Source organism: Hylobates moloch, unplaced genomic scaffold (assembly GCF_009828535.3).
Source record: "Hylobates moloch isolate HMO894 unplaced genomic scaffold, HMol_V3 SCAFFOLD_4, whole genome shotgun sequence".
Taxonomy (NCBI): domain Eukaryota; kingdom Metazoa; phylum Chordata; class Mammalia; order Primates; family Hylobatidae; genus Hylobates; species Hylobates moloch.
In genome coordinates, this window is record NW_026652279.1 from 28842514 (window position 1) to 28867159 (window position 24646).

Here is a 24646-nt window from a genome sequence, read left to right on the forward strand (position 1 = left end):
GTGCTGGCCATGCAGAGGAATAGGCAGGACCTGTCATGTACTGGGGGTCCACTCTGTGCCTGACCTTCACGAGGTGTTTTCCAGATAGTCTCTCAGTTAACATTCACAATGACTCTTTGAGGTTTGTTGTATTAATCACTATCTTATATATGAGCAAATTGAGACTCTGGGAAGTTAAATAACCTTGCTGAGATTAAACAGCCAGGACTGACAGAGCCAAGATAGAAATCCGGTCTTCCGGGGCCAGGTGTGGTGGCTCACGCCTGTAATCCCAGCACTTTGGGAGGCCGAGGCGGGCAGATCACATGAGGTAGGGAGTTCGAGACCAGCCTGACAAACATGGAGAAATCCTGTCTCTACTAAACATACGAAATTAGCTGGGTGTGGTGGCGCATGCCTGTAATCCCAGTTACTTGGGAGGCTGAGGCAGGAGAATTGCTTGAACCCGGGAGACAGAGGTTGCGGTGAGCTGAGATTGCACCACTGCACTCCAGCCTGGACAACAAGAGAGAAATTCCATCTCAAAAAAAAAAAAAAAAACGAAAAAAGAAATCCAGTCTTCCAGATTCCAAAGCCCAGGTTCTTTCAAATGGACTCCATTTCCTGTCACAAAGGATACTGTATACTAGTAACAGTAATAAAAATAGTTAACACTTAGTGATTACATATGGACTGGGAACTATTCTAGCTGAGTACTTGTGTTAATTTAATTAACCTTTGCAAACATCCCATGCCATCATTCCTATTATTATCCCATTGTACAGATAACTGAGGCACAGAGGGGTTAAATAACCTGCCCAGGTCACTGAGCTGAATCTGTGTGCATAGAAATTACAGTCTTCATTCTATTTCTTCTTTCAATGAGCATGGTAAGATCCATGTTCACAAGAGAGAGAATAAGTGGAAACATTTTACAAACTGTAAAGTGCTTCAGAGATGTTCGCTGTTATGTTGAAAGTTGAGTGAGGGGAAATTCTGAGTGGACTCAGAGTTTGAAAACCAGGGAACGAGAGCACTGTTCTCCTGGAACTCTGAGAGTCCAGGGGCGGCCGTCCCCCCAGGAAAGCAGGGTAGATTCCGAGAATCATGCAGCAGTCAGAGGAACTCAGAGATGACATTTGTCACCTGTCCCTGGAGAGCTGCAGAACCATAAGCCTTACAAAGATGATTAGCAGCCCACGAGACCACAGACAGCTCTTCCAACCAGCAAACAGAGTTGGCACTCTTGCACAATCCCCTGGGAGTGCATCACCATGATGTCACCTTGTTTATTCCTCGCGTGGATATCAGGCCCCAGTGGGCCTGATGAACTGCCGGCCACAGACAGCAAAATGACAACGCTTTGTAACTTATCCTGGTGCTTTAATCTTTGCTCTGATTCTGCGATTTAGAAGCAATTCTGTGTCACTTCCCCTCAATCACTGGCCATGTCACCATAGCAGTGCAGGGTGACAATCATTCATACAGAAAACATGTAGTCGCTGAGAGCCTCTTTCTAATCCTGCTCCCCGAGCAGCTGCTCAGGAGGCGTTGGTGAATGAGAATAGCAGGGTCCTCATTGTTTAGGAACTGAGTCCAGCAGGGTAGGGGGACACTGGAGAAACCAAGTTGTACTGGGAGTTTTTATAAAGGAGAGTTACAGAGAGCCATGGATGTGTAAAGTCTGGGGCCCCCATTCAGTCTTGGGAGGGCAGAGGATGCTTCCCAGAGGAACTGATGTCTAAGCTGAGCCAGCAAGTTAAGTAGGAGTCAGTTGGGTGAAAGAAGGAAAGAACAGCACAAGTGGTGGCAGCAGACAGCAAAGCCCCAGGAATGGAGACGATCCCAGTTGTCTGGAGGTTAGAGAGCCCGCATCTCAAGGTGAGCGGGAGCTGCTAGGACACAATGCTGGAGGCCAAGGTGAGCTGTTAAGGGTTCCGGGACATTTTGCTTTTGAAGGGCAATGGAGACATTCCAGGATTTTAAGTTGGGAGCAACATGATCGGATCCGTGGGGTTTTTGTTTTATTTTTGAGACGGAGTCTTGCTCTGTTGCCCAGGTTGGAGTGCAGTGGCACAATCTTGGCTCACTGCAACCTCCGCCTGCCTCAGTCTCCTGAGTAGCTGGGATTACAGGCACGTGCCACCATGCCCAGCTAATTTTTGTATTTTTAGTAGAGACAGGGTTTCACCATGTTGGTCAGGCTGTCTCAAATTCCTGACCTCAGGTGATCCACCCACCTCGCCCTCCCAAAGTGCTGGGATTACAGGCGTGAGCCACTGCACCCGGCCAAATCTGTGTATTTTTAGTTTTTAATTCTGTTTTTGTTTTTGAGATGGAATCTTGCTGTGTTGCCCAGGCTGGAGTGCAGTGGTGCTATCTCAGCTCACTGCAACCCCCGCCTCCCAGGTTGAAGTGATTCTCCCACCTCAGCCTCCTGAGTAACTGGGATTACAGCCATGTACCACCACGCCCGGCTAATTTTTGTGTTTTTAGTAGAGACGGAGTTTCACCATGTTGGCCAGACTGGTTTTGAACTCCTGACCTCGTGATCCACCCACCTCAGCCTCCCAAAGTGCTGGGATTATAGGCGTGAGCCACCTTGCCCAGCCTGAGAAATATAATTTACCATTCTATTCTTTAATCTCCCCAAATCCCATTAATTATTTAAGAGCAATAATTTTTAAGAGCAACAATTAATGGGATTTGGGGAGATTAAAGAATATAATGGTAAAAAATCAATTATTTTTCATCTTTCTCATTAAAAAAAAAATTTGTCAGAGACCCACCTGCATGTGCTCGGCACTACTCAGCCCCACTCCGTACTGCTCACATGGAAGGAGTGATTGCCATCTAGGAGCTTAGGGGGTGATCAACGGGACATCCATTCTTTCAGGAAACACCTAGATGCTTAATAGTAAGCATCTCTCATGTGCCAGGCACTGCACAAGGCCCTGTAAACGAGATGCCAACTCTGCTTGGAATTGGTACAGTGGAAAGGGCATTGGGCCAGGCAGACATGGGCTCAAGCTCCTACCCAAGCACCTCCTGAGAGAACTCCTTTGACCTTTTAGGACCCTGATGTCCTCACGTGTAATACTGGAATAAAGACACCTGGCTTCCACAGCCCATGTATGGATGAATGGGAATGCATACAGAAAGCAATTGCTCAATACATACAAATTCCTCCCACCCTACCCCAGTTCCTCCACCTTCCAGGTTTTAGCATCTAGATGAAAACCAAATTCTATAAATCAGGTTTAAGAAAACATTCCTGGCTGGGCATGGTGGCTCACGCCTGTAATTCTAGCACTTTGGGAGGCTGAGGTGGGCGGATCACTTGAGGTCAGGAGTCCGAGACTAGCCTGGCCAACATGTGAAACTCCGTCTCTACTAAAAATATGAAAATTAGCTGGGTGTGGTGGCACATGCCTGTAATCCCAGCTATTTGGGAGGCTGAGGCAGGAGAATCGCTTGAACCGGGGAGGCAGAGGTTGCAGTGAGCCGAGATTGCGCCATTGCACTCCAGCCTGGGGGACAAGAATTAAACTCCATCTCAAAAAAAAAAAAAAAAGAAAAAGAAAACATTCCTGAGTAGAAAACCCTCACAAAGTGGACAGACCTAATAATAATATTTCCAGAACACATCTATTGTCATCATTCTGCATGGGCAAGTAGCTGCCCTCTCAGGAAGCTTTTTTCCCTTAAGGAAATATATTGGCTTACCTGTCAAACTTGTTTCTTCCCTATAATGCAAGCAATTGCCTATGCTTCCCAAAGCCTGGAGGCCAATCTACCGCCACTGCTGACACTGACCCAATGGCCAGTTAGACTAATATTCCATGACTTGCCAAGGTGCTCTCTCCCTGGAGGCCTCCTAGAATCCTTAAAGCGCTAACTCAACATTTCCTCTTGAGCTCTCTTCAAGCCGAATCAGTTGCTTCGTTTTCACTTCTTTATAAACTTAGTTGTTAATAATTTTATTTTTCATTTTTAGCATTTGCTTGTTTTTCTAATTTCTTCCAGTTTTAATTTTCTAATGTCTTGACCTTTTATAAAAGAAATGGATGATGATGCTATTCCTTCTTCTATCCCTTAAAAGAATAAAATTTTTTGTTTTGTTTTGTTTTGTTTTTTTGAGATAGGGTCTTGCTCTGTTGCCCAGGCTGGAGTGCAGTGGTGCAATCTTGGCTCACTACAACCTCCACCTCCTGAGCTTAAGCAATTCTCGTGCCTCAGCCTCCTGAGTAGCTGGGACTACAGGGGCCCGCCATCATGCCCGGCTAATTTTTGAATTTTTAGTAGGGATGGGGTTTCACCATGTTGGCCAGGCTGGTCTCGAACTCCTGGCCTCAAGTGATCCACCCGCCTTGGCCTCCCAAAGTGCTAGGATTACAGGTATGAACCACCATGCTCGACCAAGTCATCTTAAAATCATCTTCAGGGCCAGGCGCGGTGGCTCACGCCTGTAATCCTAGCACTTTGGGAGGCTAAGGTGGGCAGATCATTAGGTCAGGAGATCGAGACCATCCTGGCTAACACAGTGAAACCCCGTCTCTACTAAAAAAATACAAAAAGTTACCCGGGCATGGTGGCAGGCACCTGTAGTCCCAGCTACTCGGGAGGCTGAGGCAGGAGAATGGCGTGAACCTGGGAGGCAGAGCTTGCAGTGAGCCGAGATCGGGCCACTGCACTCCAGCCTGGGTGACAGAGCGAGACTCTGTCTCAAAAAAAAAAAAAAAATCATCTTCAGGTTGTTGTTTTATTTTCATTTTATCTGAAATGAATTCATCTCTTCTTGATTGTTGATTTTGTTTGGTTCTGTATCTTATTATCATTGATTTTCCTAATAGACTTTGGGATTTTGGTTTGCTCAGTCTTCTTGAGGGCACCTTTCCCCTCTTGATCACCCCAGTCTCTCTGCTGCACTCCGTCTTTCTAGTTGCCTCTATCCAGCCCCTCTGGCTCCTAGTCCAGAATTGAGTCTCTGTTGGTGCCTGGGCTCTCCACTCATAGAAGGGAAATGCAGTTCCAGGCCCCAAGTCACTGCAAAGACTGGCCCAAGTCTTGGTTTCTCTGTCTCCTGAGAAACATAAGTTTATAAGCCATAGTTCCAAATAGCTGCCAACTGCAGATTGCTTAGCTTCCTTTCACAGATGCAAGGTATCTGTGCATGTGCATGTGCGTATTTGAATAAAGAGACCCTTCCCCTTCCAGGCGCGGTGGCTTACACCTGTAATCCCAGCACTTTGGGAGGCCAAGGCAGGTGGATCACCCAAGGTCAGGAGTTCAAGACCAGCCTGACCAACATGGTGAAACCCCGTCTCTACTAAAAATACAAAAATTACCCGGGCGTGGTGGCGAGCACCTGTAATCCCAGTTGCTCGGGAGGCTGAGGCAGGGGAATCACTTGAACCCGGAAGGTGGAGGTTGCAGTGAGCCGAGATCATGCCATCGCACTCCAGCCTGGGCAACAGAGCAAGACTCTGTCTCAAAAAAAAAAAAAAAGAAAAGAAAAAGAAAAAGAAAAAAGAGACCCTCCCCCAGGCCCAATTTGAAGCAGGAGGTCTGAGTTGTTCTTGCACTTTGCTTGGTGCCCTTGCCATGACTGTCACTGCGTAAAAACCCAATTCCTGCTTCTCCACCCAGAGCCCTGCAGGCCCATTTGTCACTCATGTATCTTTGTTACTACTCCACAGAGATATGTATTACATGTTTCAGTATAGTGGGTTTTTTTCTGTCTCTTTTTATCGTTTATCTGTCATTTCATATATTTGGAAAAGGGAAACCCTCGAAGCACAATCTTTAGAAACTATCTTGACCTGAGCTTCCCACACTGCCTGCACAGACCTTTGCTAGTGCACTTATTACATGGAGTAATAACTGTCTACGTTGTTGACACCACCAGTTCTCCAAAGCCATGGGTCAAGTGGCAGAGCCAGGATTTGAACCTCAGTCTACTGACACCAAGTCCTCTTACCTAGAACACCGATGGATGAATACAACCATTTACATCTTCCCATCTCTAGTGCCTTGCACAAGCTCTGGCACAAAATATGTGCTCAGTTATTATTTGTTGAGTAAGCTAAACTTAGACTCCCACTACTGTCTTCTAGATTTATCATAATTCCCTTGTCCTTTTATTCCCCCTAAATCTAGCACAGTATCCCTCTCTTTAGACATGCAAGGTAAGTGAACTCCTGACTCTCTCCCTATCCTGGCCTTCTTGTGCCCATAACAAACATCATGGCCAAGGAACTCTCTCTCTCATGGGTCTGACCCTTTCTGTAAAACCTTTTAAGAAATCGATTTTGAGGCTGGGTACGTTGGCTCACTCCTGTAATCCTAGCACTTTGGGAGGCCAAGGCAGGTGGATCACCTGAGGTCAGGAGTTCGAGACCAGCCTGGCCAACATGGTGAAAACCTGTCTCTACTAAAAATACAAAAAATTATCTGGGCAGTGGCAGATGCCTGGGGATGCAGGGGAATCACTTGAACCCGGAAGGCAGAGGTTGCAATAAGCCAAGATCGCACCACTGCACTCTAGCCGGGGCAACAAGAGCGAAACTCCGTCTCAAAAAAATAAATAAATAAATAAAAGAAATTGATTTTGATAATCATTTGCCCTCCCAGTGTAGACACAGATTTATCTTTTGCCAATTGGAAATCCTAAAGCCATCCTCCACCTTTTTTTTTTTTTGAGACAGGGTCTACCTGTCACCCATGCTGGGGTGCAGTGGCCTGATCATGGCTCACTGCAGCCTTGACCCCTTGGGCTCAAGTGATCCTCTTGCCTCAGCCTACTGTGTGGCTGGTACTACAGGCATGTGCCACCATGCCCGGTTAATTTTTAAAAATTTATTTGTAGAGAGGAGATCTTACTATTTTGCCCAGGCTGGTCTTGAACTTCTGGACTCAAGTGATCCTCCCACCTTGGCCTCCCAAAGTGCTGGGATTACAAGTGTGAACCACCATACCCAGTCCCTTAAAGCTTTTGAAAGAAAAAAGATGGGAAAATTGATAAATTAAGCTCATGCAGTTGTCTGAAGGAGTGATCTGGAATTTTACTTCTCTCTTTAATTTTGGCCTAAAATGTGAAAAACAAACACATCTCGACGTAATGCAATTCTGTGATCCTGGGTTATCTATAAGCAGCCTCCAACTAAGAAAATTCATGGTAATTTCCCATAATATTACTTTATATTTCAATAACACTCATCTCAATTTCATACCAAACCAATTACGTGGGTGTTATCGTTCATGTTTTAACACATGATGAAACCGAAGCAGAGAGGTTAAGTGTCCTGGCGAAAGTCACACAATGGATAAAGGGCAGAGCCCGTACCCAAACCCAGATCTTTCTTTCCATTTCTAAGCCTTCTGTTGCCTAATACATCACTGCTATACACTAATTTTCAAGTGCCAGAAACATGAAGATGACCTTCATAGTCATTTTCGTTTCAATATTATCTTTGAATAATATATAAAGCATTCGCAGGTCACTGACTTTTATTTATTACGTGTCTCTCTTTCTTTTTGTTTTCTTACTTTTTTGGTTGTTGTTGAGACAGGGTCTAACTCTGTCGCCCAGGCTGGGGTGAAGTGGCGTGATCTCAGCTCACTGAAGGCTCTACCTTCCAGGCTCAAGCGATCCTCCCACCTCAGCCTCCCGAGCAGCTTAGACTACAGGTGCACGCCACCGTGTCCAGCTCATTTTTTGTAGAGACAGGATCTCACTATGTTGCCTAGGCTGGTCTTGAAGTCCTGGGCTCAAATGATCCTCCCGCTTCAGCCTCCCAAAGTGCTGGGATTACAGGTGTGAGCCATGGCGCCCAGCCCCGTTCTATTCAATTTTATAGGTGCAATGCTGTGTTTGCCTGGGCTCAGGGACTGCTTTGCGTTCCCAGTGCCTTGTGAAGAGCCAGACCCTGACACATGTTTGCAGAGCTCCCAGACCTTTATCCCGAAGGCCACACAACCTGAAGGCTCAGGCTAACCAGCAAGTTCCCAATGTCACATAATCTTACTCTTTTTCAATAAAGACAGCTAGGTAAATGTATAACCAAATTTGATGTAAGTTATATACAAACCTTTTCATATATAAAATACCACAGGTCACACATATTTTTACAATTGTTTTTGAAACTCAGTTTTCCTGAGTTTTAGCCAGGAAAACAGTTATTGTCAGATCACGATTTGTATAAAATGCTTTGTGACTCAGTCAACCACCAGCTGACCTCACGATACAAACCTTAGTTGGCCTCACCCTTTCTGTGGTTTTCCCACACTGTTTTTGTAGCTTTCATTTAAAATAATATTCAGTTGAGCCTCCAATGAAACCAAGCCTTTGTTCTCTTCCTCCTGTTTTTCCTCCTGAAGAACTGACAATATAAGCCTTTTCTCTGGCTCTGGTTAAGTACAAACCCATGATCAAGTGGACCCAGGGACTTACTGGGTTCCAGGCTCTTACTACCACCACCCTGACAGTCAACCACAAATACCCGTCACCGCCATCCTCGGTATTTCATCATCACAATAGCCACCACTAGCTGAGCCCTTACTATGAGGCAGGTATTTACTGAGCTTTCACACGAATCAGGAATTCATGTAATTTTAACTGCCATAACACCACTATGGAGTAAATACTACAATGTTCTTTTAATATATAATGAAATTGAGACTCAAATAAGTTAAGAAAACTTCTCCAAAGCCACAGAGCTACAAGCGGTAAAGACGGGATTCAACACCGGGTCATTTCCAGTTTCAAATCCTCAGGATACCCCCATATTAAATATGCAGTCTGTACATATAACACACACATACAGACATATGAGAATTGAGTTGCAGCTATTTGATATAAGACCGTATTTTAGAGACATTTAAACATTTGTTAATGATGTTATTATGGTTATCTTTTCACCTTCTGGAGTCAAATTTTTTTTTTGAGATGGAGTCTCATTCTGTCGCCCAGGCTGGAGTGCAGTGGTGTGATCTCAGCTCACTGCAAGCTCTGCCTCCCAGGTTCGAGTGACTCTCCTGCTTCAGCCTCCCGAGTAGGCGGGATTACAGATGTGTGCCGCCACACCCGGCTAATTTTTCTATTTTTAGTAGAGACTGGGTTTCGCCATGTTAGCCAGGCTGGTCTCGAACCCCTGGCCTCATGTGATCCACCCACCTCAGCCTTTGAAGTGCTGGGATTACAGGCGTGAGCAACCACACCTGGCCTGGAGTCAATAAAGATTTTTGCTCCATCCAAAACTTTGGTCAGCTCTTGAGAGACTCATAGAGTCCACAGGGTAGGCCTAGGATTCCTGACAAATAAAACAATGCCATCAAACAGCAACATCATTTAAAGAATACAGACGTGCTACTCCTGGGAAATTCTTTATTTGTTGGTTTTTTTTGAGACAGGGTCTCACTATGTCACCCAGGCTGGAGTGCAGAGTGAGGACCACAGCTCACTACAGCCTCAACCTCCCAGGCTCAGGTGATCCTCCCACCTCAGACTCCCAGGTAGCTGGGGCTACAGGTGTGCACCACCATGCTCGGTGAATTTTTTGTGTTTTTTTGTAGAGACGGGGGTCTTGCTATATTGCCCAGGCTGGTCTTGAACTTCTTGATTCAATCAATCAGCCCATCTTGGCCTCCCAAAGTGCTGGGAATACAGGTGTGAACCACCGTGCCTAGCTGGGAAATTCTTATTTTGGAAGGAGAAGTACAGAAAAGAGGTAGGGTATGTTTTTATTTTTATTTATTTATTTTATTTTATTATTTTCTTCAAGCTAGATGTTTTTATTTTTATTTTTTTGAGACAGAGTTTCACTCTGTTACTCAGGCTGGAGTGCCGTGGGTACAAATGGCTCACTGCAGCCTTGACCTCCTGGGTTCAAGAAATTCTCCTGCCTTAGCCTCCCTTGTAGCTGGGACCAGGTGTGTGCGCTACCACATCTGGCGAACTTTTTTACTTTTTTGTAGAGATGAGGGTCTCACTTTGTTGCCCAGGCTGGTCTCAAACTCCTGGCCTGAGGGGACCTTTCTGCCTCAACCTCCTAAAGTGTGGGATTACAGGTGTGAGCCACTGCGTCCAACCTAGAGTATGTTTTTAAATTAAGTTTTTTATTTTGAGATCATTGTAGATTCATATGCAGTTGTAATAAATGATAGACAGTGGTCCCATGTAACCTTTACCCAGTTCCCCCCTGCTGGTAACATCTTGCAAAGCTGTAATATTAATACAATTTCCCAACCAGGATATTGATAGATTCACTGATTTTAGCTCTTATTTGATGTAGAGTATCTTTTTTTTCAGACAGAGTCTCACTCTGTCGCCCAGGCTGGAGTGCAGTGGCGTGATCTCAGCTCACTGCAACCTCCGCCTCCCGGGTTCAAGCAATTCTCATGCCTCAGCCACCCGAGTAGCTGGGACTACAGGCATGCGCCACCACGCCCAGCTAATTTTTGTATTTTTAGTAGAGACAGGGTTTCACCATATTGGCCAGGCTGGTCTCGAACTCCTGACTTCAAATGATCTGCCTGCCTCAGCCTCCCAAAGTGCTGGGATTACAGGCGTGAGCCACCATGTCCAGCCAGGGTACTTACCTTGTTTCTACTATCTTGCTATTATGAATGATGTTGTGATGTTGCTATGGATATTGCTGCATAAGTTTTTGTGTGGATGCATGTTTTCATTTCTCTTGGGTATATACCTAGAGGCAGAATTGCTGGGTCATATGATGACTACACAGAACTATCAAACTGTTTTTTGTAATAGCTTCACTATGTTACATTCCCACCAGCAACGTACGAGGGTTCCACTTACTCCCCATTCTTGTCAACATGTTGTCTGTCCTTTTTTTTTTTTTTTTTTTTTTTGAGACAGAGTCTTGCTCTGTTGCCCAGGCTGGAGTGCAGTGGTGCAATCTAAGCTCACTGCAACCTCCGCCTCCCAGGTTCAAGCAATTCTTCTGCCTCAGCCACCTCAGTGCCTGGGATTACAGGCGTGTGCCACCACACCTGGCTAATTTTTGAACTTTTAGTAGAGATGGGGTTTCAGCATGTTGGTCAGGCTGGCCTCGAACTCCTGACCTTGTGATCCGCCCACCCCTGCCTCCCAAAGTGCTGGGATTACAGACGTGAGCCACCATGCCTGGCCATCTGTCCTTTTGATTATAGAGCAAAATGGGTGCAAATCAAAGCCACAGTAAGACACCACTTCACACCTGTGGGAGAGAATAGGTGTGAAGTGGCATCTTACTGTGGCTTTTATTTGCACTGCCCTGATGGCTAATGATGTTGAGCATCTTTTTATGTGCTTATTGGCCATTTGCATATCTTCTTTGGATAGAGGTGGAAAACTTTTTTTTTTTTTTTTTTTTTGAGATGGGGTTTCATTCTGTAGCCCGGCTGGAGTGTAGTGGCACGACCTCAGGTCACTGCAACCTCTGCCTCCAGGGCTCGAGCAATCCTCTCACCTCTGTCTCCTGAGTAGCTGGGACTACATGCATGTGCCAGCATACTAGGCTAATTTTAAAAATTATTTATAGAGATGGGGTCTCCCTATATTGCCCAGGCTGGTCTTGAACTCCTGGGTTCAAGTAATCCTCCTGCCTTAGCCTCCCAAAGGGTTTGGATTACAGGCGTGAGCCACTGCACCCAGCCAAATCCTTTTTAAAGTCTTGAATGTACTTGATGATAAAGTGAATGTGACAAGGTATTTCCCACAATTTTATGTTAGAATAGAAGAAAAACATATGTTTTATGCAATTACATACTCACTCATTCATTTTCCAACTACCTATGCTATTCCAGACACCAGGAAATTTAGAGAAGAAGGAGAAACCAGTTAGTCGATTATCAGAAATGGCATAGACAAGATGTTATAGTCCTCCTGGCACTTTTTTAACAGTCTGCTTTTGACTTATCCAAATGGTTCAGCTCCATTCCTGGCAGGGCAGAAAAGGCAATGAGACAAGGTTCCTGATTTCCAGTAGCTCACTATCTAGTGGCAGAGAGAAACACATAAACATGTCATTGCAGTCACAGATGGTTATCTACCCATAGAGCTTAGGAGCACAGAGGAGGGAGCAGGTAATTCTGCTAGGCACCTAGGAGGGGTGCAGGAGGAGGTGACATTTGAATTTGGTCTTGAGATATTCAGACATTTGACAGATGGTGAAAGGAGGACATTCTAGCCATCAGGCACAGCCTGGTCAAGGGCAAGGCTGAGGATGTGAGAGCTGAGGGTGAGCAGAGACAGAGGGTGGAGGGGAGGAGTGGAAGGGAGTGGACCAGGTCATGAAGAGCCTCACTAAGGAGCATCCATCTACAGACAGTCTCACTCTGCGCCCAGACTGGAGTGCTGTGGCATGCTCTGGGCTCACTGCCACCTCTACCTGCCGGGTTCAAGCGATTCTCCTGCCTCAGCCTCCTGAGTAGCTGGGATTACAGGTGTGTGCCACCATGCACAGCTAATTTTTGTATTTTTAGTAAAGATGGGGTTTCACCATGTTGGCCAGACTTGTCTTGAACTCCTAACCTCAAGTAATCCGTCTGCCTTGGCCTCCCAAGAGATTTTTTTTTTTTGTAAGCAGAAGCGTGGTGTGGTTCGATCTGAGGTTTAAGAGGTCACTCAGAGGCAGCCAGGTGGATGGATTAAGGGGTCAGCAGGCCAAAGGGTAAATATTTGTGGCCTTGTGGACCACACAGTCTTTGTCACAACTTCTCAACTCTGCTGCTGTACTGTGAAAGCAGCCATGAGACAATACATTTAAGTATTTCATTTAAGAAAGAACCTGGCTGTGTTCTAATGCACATGTATTTACAAAGCCAGGAGGTATGGATCTGTCCTGAGGACCATCATTTACCAACTCCTATATTAGACTAAGGTGGGAATGAAGGCAAGGAGACCACTGACTACATGGAAGTTCTCTCATGAATGGAGAAAATCAGAATGGGGTGAGGGAAGTGTGACCGAGGCAGAGGGTATCTTTCAGCCTCAAGAGGAGTCAGGTCCTCTACCTCGGCTGTGCTGGAAAGTGTGACTACACTCCTCACAGCCCAGCTCACATTTCCTACAAAGCAGGCAGAGCACCTAGTAATGCAAAGAGTATCACTCACGGCCACTGCAGCCACCTGGGAGGTGTGGAGCTTCTACCTGTGACAAGCCTGCCAAGGAACTCACAGGCCCAGGCAAGGAGAAGCCTAGAAAACAAGGTAGAAAGTCTTGGAAAAGCCTCATTTGGTCTGCGATATAAGAAAACTTGATTCCAGTTAATTGAAGTAAAGAAGAATTGGTTCAATCTCATAGAATCCACAGGGGAGATGTATGATTGGTCCCGCACTCTAGGAGCTGGAGAGCGAGAAGCAGGTGCCTCTTCTGGCCTCTCTGGGGCTGCACAGACTCTTTCTCCATCTCTCCTGCAGAATTGGCATCCATGTGTGGACTGCTCATCAGTCAGTGTGGGGTGGAGACACAGAGAAAGTTCCAGAGTACATGAGTGGCCCCATGAAAACACGCACCCTACCACTACACTGGAGGGCAGCTGATTGGGGGTGTCTGGTCCAGCCTGTCTAACAACTCCTGCACCTCTCTGGCCAAGCTCCTTCCCCTCGCTGGGCAAAATAAAGGGGGCAGTTTCGATCACTGGTTCTCAACTGAGATTTCTCCCAAAGTAGTAATGAGGTCGACTTGCAAGCATTTTTGGCTTTCAAAAAGCCATTTAAAATGCTCTGCTTGCTGATGAAAGCTGTGGTTTCTTTGCTCTCGGCTAAGATTCTGTCAACTCGGGGTAGTAACACTGCTAAGCGCATGCTGATCCGAAGCTCTGATTGGCTGCTGGTGACGTAATAGGAAGGTCAGGAACGATTGGCTGGCAGCTAAGACTGGCTGAGCTACACACCAGGAAGGTGTGTTGGGCGTGAACAGAGCACACTTAGAGCAGGAACAGAAGTACCAGCGACAGCCTACTGACATCCTCAAGCATGGGGGCAGGGGAGGCATGTGTTAAATAACAGTCTTCAAGATAGTGAAAACTATGCATCGTCTCTAAGGTCCTCTTTTGTGTAGCTCCTGTCTCCCTCTAGTCCCAGATGTCTCTCCCCAGAGGGCTGGAGGGCCAGGCCAGGCTCGCAGACAAGTGGGTACATGTACCCCCTTCACACCCAGTTCCCTCCTCTCTGCCCAGACCTGCTCTCCACAGCCCTGAGGCGGGCAGCTGGTCCACCCTTCTCCCCTGCAGCTCTCTCTAGGCTAAGGACCCAGGTCCTTCCCTGCTCTAGGTGGTCTCAATGTCAGCATCTCAAGCTGCGGCCTCAGGCAGCAACAGGTACCCCCTTTATGAATTATCTGAGCAGAGCACAGCCACAGTGGGAGGAATAAAAATAACAAGAAACACAAAAGGTGCTTCCTTGAACAGGAAGAGTCACTAGGGATGGGGGACTGGCTCACCTGGTGAGTCACCCTGCGTTCTCTCTTCTTGGCTGGCTATCAAAAGAGAAGAGAACACAGGCAATAACCTGTGGCCTCCAGGGATGGGCTGGGCATTTTAGAAAGTCCCTGGGTTTGCAGAAGAGAACAGCACAGCATGGTGGGGAGGCTGCTGGAGGTTGGGATTCTATGCCTGGCTCACGGCAAACCTGCTGGATGACTTTGGGCTCTTTTCAGAGTCTCTGTTGCCTCATTTGTTTGTTTGCTTGTTTGTTTATTTTTGAGACGGATTATTTATTTATTTTTAAGACAGAGTTTTGCTCTTTGTTGCCCAGGCTGGAGTGCAATGGCACGATTTGTTTATTTTTGAGATGGATTATTTATTTATTTTTGAGATGGAGTTTCGCTCTTGTTGCCCAGGCTGGAGTGTAATGGCGCGATCTCCACTCACTGCAACCTCCGCCTCCCAGGTTCAAGCGATTCTCCTGTCTCAGCCTCCCGAGTAGCTGGAATTACAGGCGCCCGCCACCATGCCCGGCTAATTTTTGTACTTTTAGTACAGATGGGGTTTCACCATGTTTGCCAGGCTGGTATCAAACTCCTGACCCTCAGGTGATCGACCCACCTTGGCCTCCCAAGGTGCTGGGATTACAGGCGTGAGCCACCAAGCCCGGCCTGTTTATTTATTTTTAATTTTAAAAAAGTGTATATATTTAGGGGGTACAGGTGCATTTTTCTTACGTGTATATTGCGTAGTGGTGTACCCATCATCACCCAAATAGTGAACACTGTACCCAACAGGTGATTTTCCAACCCTCACCCCCTCCCACTTTCTAGTCTCCAGTGTCTGTTTTTCTTTTTCTTTTTTTCTTTCTTTTTTTTTTTTGGAAACGGAGTCTCGCTCTGTCACCCAGCCTGGAGTGCAGTGGCGCAATCTCAGCTCACTGTAAGCTCCACCTCCCGGGTTCACACCATTCTCCTGCCTCAGCCTCCCGACTAGCTGGGACTACAGGTGCCCGCCACCACAACTGGCTAATTCTTTTTTTGGTAGTTTTAGTAGAGACGGGCTTTCACCGTGTTAGCCAGGTTGGTCTTGATCTCCTGACCTCGTGATTCGCCCTCCTTGGCCTCCCAAAGCGCTGGGATTACAGGCATGAGCCACCGGGCCCGGCCCAGTGTCTGTTTTTCTACTCTGTATGTTCATGTGTACCCATTGTTTGGCTGTCACAAGTGAGAACAAGCTGTATCTGGCTTATTCACTTAGGATAATGACCTCCAGTTCCATGTTGCTGCAAAAGACGTGATTTCATTCTTTTTTTTTAATGGCTGAGTATATCCATGGTGTGTGTGTGTGTGTATTACATTTTCTTTATCCGATCCTTGGTTGATGGACAGTGTATCTGTGTGATTGTGAACAGTGCTGTCATAAACACATGAGTGCACGTGTCTTTTCCCTTTCGGTAGATACCCAGTAATGGGATTGGAGTCTAATGGTAGTTCTATTTTTAGTTCTTTGAGAATCCCCATAATGTTTTTCAAAGAGTTGTCCTGTCCTTTATTAAGCCTCCTATTCAGGGCGAGGCACTGTCCCAGGGGCTTTACATACATTGATGCTAATCTTGAGAATCATTCTGCCAAGTAGGGTCTTTATTGTCTCCATCTTAAAGGCCAGGAGGCAGGTTCCGAGAGATTAAGTAACTTGCCTGCTGTCACACAGTATATACTCTTGATTCAAACTCAGGCCTTTCTTTCTCTCTCTTTTTTTTTTTTTTTTTTGAGATGGAGTCTAGCTCTGTTGCCCAGGTTGGAGTGCAGTGGTGCGATCTCAGCTCACTGCAACCTCCGCCTCCTGGGTTCAAGCAATTCTCCTGCCTCATCCTCCTGAGTAGCTGGGATTACAGGCATACATCACCACGTCCAGCTAATTTTTATATTTTTAGTAGAGTCGAGGTTTCACCATATGGGGCAGGCTGGTCTCAAACTCCTAACCTCAAGTGATCTACCTGCCTCAGCCTCCCAAAGTGCTGGGATTACAGGTGTGAGCCACCACCCCTGGCCAAACCCAGGTCTTTCTGATTCCAAAGCCTCCAAGTATGCTTTATTTTATTTTTGATTTGCTTAAAAAAAAAAAGCTAGTTAATGACTAGCACTTTGTGAACTATTTCTCTCCCAACATTTTTAATTTTTTATAAAATTTAAAAACTAGAGGTGGGGTCTCGCTATTTTGGCCAGGTTGGTCTTGAACTCCTGGCCTCAAACAGCCCTCCTGCCTTGGCTTCCAAAAGTGCTAGGATTACAGGCATGAGCCACTGTGCCCAGCCCCACCCCAACATTTTCTTTGATGACTACCACCAACTAAGTACTAGCAGAACATCCAGACCCGCTGGCAAACAAGCAGTAATGGAGACACTTGGAAACTTGACCCTGAGTAGCTCAACAGCTTGTTTTCTCCATGAGCCAGTAGGCTTCTAGCTGTGATTTCATTAATTTATAACAGTATGCACATTTAATTAAGCAGAACGTTTCTTGCCCAACCTAGATGCTAAATCCATCAATGTGTTCCGAGCTAAATTGTGGTTCATACAATGAGAAATAGAAAAGTCAGTGTTGGGGGCCAGGTGCAGTGGCTCACGCCTGTAATCCCAGCACTTTGGGAAGCTGAGGTGGGTGGATCACCTGAGGTCAGGAGTTCGAGACCAGCCTGGCTAACATGGCAAAACCTCGTCTCTACTAAAAATACAAAAATTAGCAGGGCATGGTGGTGCATGCCTGTAATCCCAGTTACTTGGGAGGTTGAGGCAGGAGAATCACTTGAACCCGGGAAGCGGAGGTTGCAGTAAGCCAAGATCATGCCACTGCACTCCAGCCTGGGAGACAGAGCAAGACTCCATCTCAAAAAAACCAAACCAAAACAAACAACAAAAAAGAAAAGTCAGTGTTTCATCATCTTATGCAAAGGAAGCTATAATTTCCAGGTGTTCTGCCACCTAAAACAGGTTTGAGCACTCTTGCTATCTGACTCTATGAACGCACACTTTGTGCAAAGGAAAACTCCCTGGACAAAACAGAGCCAGGGAGAGCTCTCTCACCACGTTAGAATGAAAGCTGCTTTCTTTGCTTCCTTGGGAATCAGAAAGGTGCTCTGCCCCTTTCTATGTGCACCTGGAAAGTTCTCCATCAAACCAAGCTGACAGGCAGGCTCTCCACCCTGCCAACAAGAGCAGTAACTGAGTGCCAGAGGGACTGTTATCTAGATGGCCAGGCTAGTCCAAGATGGACAGAAGAGGGAGCACTTTCCATGAAACAGCCACATGTTTCACAGGCCCCAGCTGCCGCCTGCAATCCTCTGGCTCCCGAGACTGCCCAGGGCCCTACTGCTCTCCCTGGGAGGTTCCTCTTGGTCTGTTGGGTTGCTATCACAAAATGCCATAGACTGGGTGGCTTATAAACAACAGAAATGTATTTCTCAGCCTGGAGGCTGGGAAGTCTGAGATCAAGGCATTGGCAGATTCAGTGTCTAGTGAGGGCTTTCTGGTTCATAGATGGCCACTTCTCATTGCAACTTCACATAGAAGAAGGAAGAAAGGATCTCCCTGGGTCTTGTGGATAGTGTCCTAATCTGCCCTCATGACCCAATAAACTCCCAAATTCTCATCTCCTAATACCATCACATTGAAAGCATTTTTTTTTTTTTTTTTGAGACAGAGTCTTGCTTTGTTACCCAGGTTGGAGTGCAGTGGTATGATCTCGGCTTACTGCGACTTCCGCTCCCCAGGTTCAAGTGATTCTCCTGCCCTCAGCCTCCCAAGTAGCTGGGATTACAGGCGCCTGCCACCACGCCCGGCTAATTTTTGTATTTTTAGTAGAGACGGGGTTTCACCGTGTTAGCCGGGATGGTCTCGATCTCCTGACCTCGTGATCCGCCCGCCTCAGCCTCCCAAAGTGTTGGGATTACAGGGATGAGCCACTGTGCCCGGCCATTAAAAAATTTTTTTTTAGAGACAGGGTCTCACCATGTTGCCCAGGCTGGCCTTGAATTCATGAACTGAAGCAATCCTTCTGCTTCAGCCTCCAAAGTAGGTGGGACTACAGATGTGGACCACTGTGCCTGACTTACTGTACCTTTGCTATGCGTGGACACGTCTAGACACACAATGCTCACCACTGTGTTACAAATGCCTCGGTATTCAGCACAGTAACCTGCTGTACAGGTTTGTGGCCTCGGAGCAGTAGGCCATCCCATGTAGCCTAGGTATGCAGTGGTAGGTTAAGCCATATACGTTTTTTTTCTTTTTTTTTTTTTTTGAGACGGAGTCTCGCTCTGTCACGCAGGCTGGAGTGCAGTGGCGCAATCTCGGCTCACTGCAAGCTCCGCCTCCCAGGTTCACGCCATTCTCCTGCCTCAGCCTCTCCGAGTAGCTGGGACTACAGGCGCCTGCCACCACTCCCGGCTAATTTTTTTGTATTTTTAGTGGAGACGGGGTTTCACCATGGTCTCAATCTCCTGACCTCGTGATCCACCCGCCTCGGCCTCCCAAAATGCTGGGATTACAAGCATGAGCCACCGCGCCCGGCCAGCCATCTAGGTTTCTGTAAGTGCACTCTATGACGCTCACATAAGAAGAAAATTGCCGGACAACGCATTTCTCAGAGGGTATCCCTGTCATTAAGTGACACATGACTGCACAGACAGACCATCCAGGACTTAATGCTCTTTCGACTTTACGATGAATTTATGGGGACGTAGCCCCACTGTAAGTCAAGGAGCTTGCAAACATTATTTCACCATAAAAAAGAAAGACATCTTGCCATTTGCGACAACCTGGATGAAACATTGGAGACATTATGCTTAGTAAAATAAACCGCATATGGAAAGACAAAGACTGTGTGATCTCATTTCTGTGTGGAATCTGAAAGTATCAAACTCATAAACACAGTAGAATCATAGTTCCCAGCGGTAGGTGGAATGGGAAGATTTTGGTGAAAGGGTACAAACATTCAGTTCTGGGGATCTAATGTACAGCATGGTGACTACATTTAAAAATAATGTATTGTCTACTTGAAATTTGCTAAGAGAGTAGCTCCTACGTGTTCTCACCACACAGACAAAAATGCTAACTATGTGAGGATATGGGTATGCTAATTAACTTGATTGTGGTGATCTTTTCACAATGTATACATACAGCAAATCATGAGATCGTATACCTTAAATACATATAATTTTTTTTTGTCAGTTATACTTCAATAAAGCTGGAAGAGGAAAAAAGGGTAACTATTTGAGCTTTTACTTCTTCAATTAGAGCTAATCTAGCATAAAAAGGCTTTGGGCATTTCCAAAAAGGAGTTGAGGTACTACTAAATGATGTCAGGATTAATGTTTTAACCAACCAAGAAGCAGCACTGAAAAACTTTTTAACAGCTTCACTCAGATATAATTTACATACCATAGAATTCAGCCATTTAAAGTGTACAGTTCAGCAGGCCGGGTGCGGTGGCTCACACCTGTAATCCCAACACTTTGGGAGGCCTAGGCAGGTGGATCACTTGCTATCCAGACTTCGAGACCAACCTGGCCAACATGGTGAAACTCTGTCTCTACTAAAAATACAAAAATTAGCCAGGTGTGGCAGTGTGCACCTATAATCCCAGCTACTCGGGAGGCTGAGGCAGGAGAATTGCTTGAACCCGGGAGGTGGAGGCTGCAGTGAGCCAAGATCCTGCCACTGCACTCCAGCCTGGGTGAGGGAACGAGACTCCATCTCAAAAAAGAAAAAAAGTGTAAATTCAGTGTTTTTATTTATAGAGTTGTACTGCCATCATACAGTTTTAGAACATTCCCATTAACCTAAAAAGAAAACTTCCCAATTCTTAGCTTCACTCCTAAGCCCCCATTACCCACTTCCAGCCCTTCAGCAGCCACAGTTCTACATCCTGTCTATCTGGCTATTCTGGCATTTCATGTATGTGAAATCGTATAGTATGTGGTCTCTTGTGTGAGGCTTCTTCCACTTGGCATCATGTTTTCGAGGCTCATCCGTGTCATAGTCTGCATCAGTATTTCACTCTTTTTTATTGTCGGTTAACAGTCCATTGTCCAGTTTTTGTGTGGACAGATATTTTCATTTCTCTTGGGTATATACACCTGGGAATAGAATTTCTGGGTCATATGAGAACTCTATGGTTTTTTTTTCTTTTTTAGAGACAGGGTCTCGTTCTGTCACCCAGGCTGGAGTGCAGTGGTGCGATCACAGCTCACTGCAACCTCCAACTCCTAGGCTTGTCAAGTGATCCTCCCGCTTCAGCCTCTCAAGTAGCTGGGGCTACAGGCACACACACCAAACCCAGATAATTTTTAAATTTTTTGTAGACACAGGGTCTTGCTATGTTGCCCAGTCTCAAACTCCTGGGCTCAAGCAATGGCCCGCCTCTGTGTCCCAGGAACTCTGTATTTAACCACTTGAGGAACTAACTGTTTTCCTTAGCAACTGCCCCACTTCACATTCCCATTAGCAGCACACGAGGGCTCCACTGTCTTCACATCTTTGTAAAATAATACTTGCTTTTTGTCCTTTTTTTCTTCTCCTTTAATCTCTTTTTTGGAAAAAACATCAGAAAATGACTGTGTCTTTTTTATTTAGCCTTCCTAGTGGGTGTGAGGTGGTATCTCATTGTGATTTGATTTGCATTCCCTGATGATGAGTGATGTTGAGCACCTTCTCATGTGTTTATTGGCCATTCGTATATCTTTTTTGGAGAAGTGTGTGTTCAGATCCTTTGCCTATTTTTACTATGGTTGTCTTTATATCCTAGTTATAAGTATCTTATCAGATACATGATTTACAAATATTTTTTTCATTCTTTAGGTTAGCCTTTCACTTTTTTGAGGGCATCTGCTATGCTATGGTTTGGATGTCTGTCCCCTCCAAAGCTAATATTGAAATTTGATGCCCACCATTGGAAATGGGGCCTAATAGGAGGTGTTTGGGTCACGAGGGCAGATCCCTAATGAATAGATTAATGCCCTCCCTCAGTGGTGAGTTCTCACTCTGTTAGTTCCTGCGAGAGCAGGTTGTTAAAAAGAGCCTGGCATCTGCCTTTGCCGGCTCTCTCTCGGGCCATGTGACCTCTGCACACTGGTTCGCCTTCCCCGTCTGCCATGAGTGGGGGCAGCGTGAGGCCCTCACCAGATGCAGATGCTCAATCTTGAGCTTTCCAGCCATCAGAATCATGAGCCAAATAAACCTTTACTCTTTACAAATTAAAGGGAGAGCAAAGAGAGGAGGAGGAAGGTGCCAGGCTCCTTTTAACTGCCAGGTCATGCAGGAACTAAGAGTGAGAACTCACTCGCTCTAGTGAGAATGGTAAAGCTCTTCATGAGGGAGCCAGCCCCATGACCAACACACCCCTCACCAGGCCCTACCTCCAACACCAAGGATCCAAGTTCAACATGAGATTTGGAGGGGACAAATGTCCGAACTACACAGTCACCATCCATCTCCTGCGACCTGACCCCTGCTCTCTGTGTTTTCCTCTGATTACCTCTCGGGTTTGTTTGTTCCCTTCATGCTGGTGGTTGTTGTTGGTGTGCCCTCGGCTCTCTTCTCTTTGTACTCCATAGACTTCCTGAGAGAACCTCATTCACTCCCATGGTGGCTTTAATCACCATCTATTAGCTGCCAATTCTCACATTTCCATTTCCAGCTCCAGACCTGGGGAACCAACTGTTTACTCAACATCTCCCACAGACATTCCAAACCCAGCATGTGCAGACCTGAATTCATCACCATCCTCCTGCTGTCCCCAAATATGCCCCTCCTCCTGGGTCCCCAGCTGAGGAAACAGGCACACCATTCTCCCATTTGTGCCAGCGGGAGCCTTGGCAAGCCCTTCTCCATAGTCAGTCATCAAGTTGTACTGAGTCCACTTCCTAGACATCACTTCAATCTGTCCCTTTTGGTCCATTCTCAGTGATCCTGCCCTGGACCACCATCATCTCTCAACTAGATGACTACAGTCTTCCCCTTTCTAGTCTATTCTCCATAGTGCAGCCACACTGATGTTTATGAAATGCAAATCCACTTTTGTCACTCTCTAGCTCAAAAATCCCTGGCTGGCTCTCTATTGCTCTGGGGATAACAATGAACAGACTAACAAGAATCGTAAGAGCTTTCATGATCTGGCCTCAGTCATTTCTCCAGCCTCACTCCTGCGCAGTATATGTCTGGCGCTTTATTCATCTTGAACTAACTTTAGTTCCCTCAACACACTGTGATCTCTTCATTTAGGGCTTTTGAATATCCATAGTCCTATGTCTGGAATACTCTTCCTTCTCCTCTGGCTAACCCCTACTTGTTCTTAAAGTAACAGGCTGGACATCACTTGCTGCTTCCCTCCAGATTGGGAGAACACCAAGTGACTGAAAGACAGTTTAGTCAAGAGGTTAAGAGGGAGGGCTTTGGAACCTGATGGCCCGGTTTGGGATCCAGGCTGTCCTGTTAGTTTTCTGTGCCTCCGTTTCCTCATGCATGCAATAGGGAATAATAAGAGTCCCTGTTACATAAGGCTGTGGTGAGGATCAAATGAATAAATATATAGAAAGTGCTTAGAAGAGTGCCTGGCACACTGTAATGGCTCAACCAGTTTCCTGTCACTTTGAGGTATCTCTATAGCACCCTACAGTTACCCCTATAATTAAGTACTTATCAGAGAAATCTAATTCACAATTTACTTTACTTTTCTGCATTGTAAGATCCTTACAATTGGGACAACTCTCCAGGGCTCCAGCTCTTGGTATGCAGAGGGCATTTATTAAATTTTTGTTAAATACTTGACTAAATCAGTGAATGAATGAACTTCTGTTCACAGCACTGATCGCTTCTCACCTTGTGTTATGAGGGTGGATTTTATCTTCTCTATTTGATTTACCATAAGCTTACTGAGGCAGCACCACAGCACCATCATCTTGGCATATCCCATCTCCTCCAACCAACACTGTCTGGGAACATTTTATTCCTGTAATTCAACTAACACCAGTTGAACTAAAGCCTCCTCTCTGGGAATAGCCTTTAGACTTCTGCTTTTCATCTGCCACATCCTGTCATCCTCTTCTATGTAACCCACTGCAACCTGGAATTTTAAGGACTTTCTCGTATCTGTAGCTCAGTTGTCACAGTAGGATAGTTATACAAGAAGGAGTTGGGGACAATGAAATTCAAGTTAGTTGGGAACTAAATCTAGGCAGATGTCCTGTAGTGTTTGGAAAGAATGATGGGCTCAGACGTTTTGTTCTTCTTGATCTCAGAAATGCTACTGAAGCTCTTAGCCCTGTTATAATTTACCCATATGTGGGGTGGGTAGAACAGCATGCTGAAGCGAAAGGGTAATTAAGTAAAAAGTAAGAGACCCGGTCAGGCACGGTGGCTCATGCCTGTAATCCCAGCACTTTGGGAGGCCAAGGCTGGCGGATCACCTGAGGTCAGGAGTTCGAGACCAGCCTGGCCAACATGGCAAAACCCCATCTCTACTAAAAATACAAAAATTAGCCGGGCATGGTGGTGCACATCTGGAATCCCAGCTACTCAGGAGGCTGAGGCAGGAGAATTGCTTGAACCTGGGAGGTGGAGGTTGCAGTGAGCCAAGATCATACCACTACACTCCAGCCTGGGTGATAAAGTGGGACTCCATCTCAAAATAATAATAATAATAATAATAATAATAATAATAATAATAAAGAGACCCAGGTTTTTGTCCCGGCCGTCAACAAATTGATGTGACCTTGGAAGTCACAGCCTGCCTGGGTTCACTCATCCCACCGGTAAGGTGAAGGAGTTTAGATGGTTTTAAAGTTTCCTATTAATTTTGACATATCATGCATGTATCATCTCTTCCGATGTAGCTCATTCTAGGAAGGAATTTTCTATGGTCCCACTTCATCTCAGAAGGAACAGAAAAAAGAAATGACACCAGCTGTCTTTAGCTGCATGGCCAGTGACGGCTGAAAATAATCATGGGTCAGATCACCTGGATACACATGGAGAGAACAACCCACATCCTGCAGGCATGGCCCAAAGATGGGGTGTGATACTGGAAAGTGAATGGATTTTTGAGTCATACAGAACTGAATTCAAATCCTGCTATGGGGCTAGATTAACCTCTGTAATCCTGTTTTCTTGGTTGTAAAATTTTTTTTTTAAAAGTTGGGCTGGGTGTGGTGGCTCACACCTGTAGTCCCAGCACTTTAAG